Raw genomic sequence first — 402 nt, 5'->3', positions numbered from 1 at the left:
TGCTGCAGCTCCTCTTTCCAGCCTGTGTTGAAGGCTTCGTTTTAGCTATGGAGTGATACATCTTGTCTCTACATGATCTTTGTTGGGAGTTGCACATGCTCAGTTCATAGTTAAGGACTACTAGCCAATCAGAAGCAGAGAAGGGCGGGTCGGCGAGAAGCCGGTAAACGGCTCGGGTTCAGCCGGGCCGTGTTGCCGACCGGCTCGGCAACACGGACTGGAGCGAGAGTTTCAGAGCGGTGAGTTATTAATCTGTATCCATAAAGTTTTAACTGAGCTCTGTCTCTACATCACAGGAACAACTTTCTGTCCACTGACTGCCTGGAGGGTAGCTAGTGTTTGGAAGGGAGAGGAGAGCTGTGTGCTGCAGCTCGCTGTTTCTGAGGGCGTGTCGGAGTAGCC

The sequence above is a fragment of the Micropterus dolomieu genome, linkage group LG08 (assembly GCF_021292245.1).
Source record: "Micropterus dolomieu isolate WLL.071019.BEF.003 ecotype Adirondacks linkage group LG08, ASM2129224v1, whole genome shotgun sequence".
Classification (NCBI taxonomy): domain Eukaryota; kingdom Metazoa; phylum Chordata; class Actinopteri; order Centrarchiformes; family Centrarchidae; genus Micropterus; species Micropterus dolomieu.
The sequence above is the reverse complement of the archived record's forward strand: the minus strand, read 5'-3'. Positions refer to the sequence as shown.